Genomic DNA, 971 nt, shown 5'->3' with positions numbered 1-971 from the left:
ATGTATCAGGACCTCTGGTAGCATAGTGCCTAAAGCACTTGACTGCTCACCAGAAGGCTGGCAGTTCAAACCCACCAGCCACTCCTTGGAAGGAAGTTTGGGCAATCCTACTTTCGTAGTGATAGTGCCTCGGAAACCCAAGGAGGGGTCGCTATGAGTCGGGGCCGACTCGAAGGCAAACAACAACAACATATATATGTGTGTGTGTGTGTGTGTGTGTATAAAACCTCTCTACAGGATCGTTCTGAGAGTTGAATGAAGTTGTTCTTTTTGACCCATATCACACTGTAAAACTGTCCCAGGTTTTTCTTGGCTACAATCTTTACAGACACAGATGGCCAGGTCTTTCTCTCATGCAGTTTTTGAGGAGATTTAAACTGCCAACTAGCAGTTAATCAAATGCAATCAAGCACTTAACTATGGAGCCATCAGAGTTTGTAAAATATAGTACCTGACTCAAGTAAGTATTAGCACAGGTCTTTTAAGTCTTAGGGAAATAATAATAATTATAGATAACCCCAAAAGTAATATCTTCATAGATTTATAACAATTTACTTGTTAAAAGCATTTATGTAGAGATTTTGATTTGGGATGATATCTATTCAGGTAAGTTTTATTTTATAAATTATAAGAAGCATAATTTTAGAGAAGTAAATTCATATGTCCAAAGATTCTAGTAGTGGCAGAACCAGGATAAACATTAAAATATTCATCCTTCTATTTTAATGTTTTTTTTTTTCTACAATAATATCACTTTACATTTTAAAATAGCTCAGGATAATTTTAAAAAGTAGAGGGGAGTTTTCAAAGCAAATTCTTTCCATATTTGTATTATCTTGATGAGACAAAATGCAGTTTTAAATTTTATGCTCAAATAGTGGGCAAGATGGCGGACTAGGCAGAAGGATTGCACAGACCCTCTTCAACAAAGAAAAGGGAAACCAATTAACACAGACACAGAAGATAATCTT

At 35.8% G+C, this 971-nt stretch overlaps 1 protein-coding gene across 1 annotated transcript in view; it reads right to left on the bottom strand.

Moving 5' to 3' along the window:
* TMPRSS15 (transmembrane serine protease 15) overlaps positions 1–971 on the bottom strand; it is a 288131-nt gene that overhangs the window by 255786 nt on the left and 31374 nt on the right. The window lies entirely within an intron of this gene.

This window comes from Orycteropus afer, unplaced genomic scaffold, assembly GCF_000298275.1.
Source record: "Orycteropus afer afer isolate SDZICR_OR568_19922 unplaced genomic scaffold, OryAfe1.0 scaffold00022, whole genome shotgun sequence".
Classification (NCBI taxonomy): domain Eukaryota; kingdom Metazoa; phylum Chordata; class Mammalia; order Tubulidentata; family Orycteropodidae; genus Orycteropus; species Orycteropus afer.
Note: the sequence above shows the minus strand (reverse complement) of the source record. Positions and strands in the feature narration are given on the sequence as shown.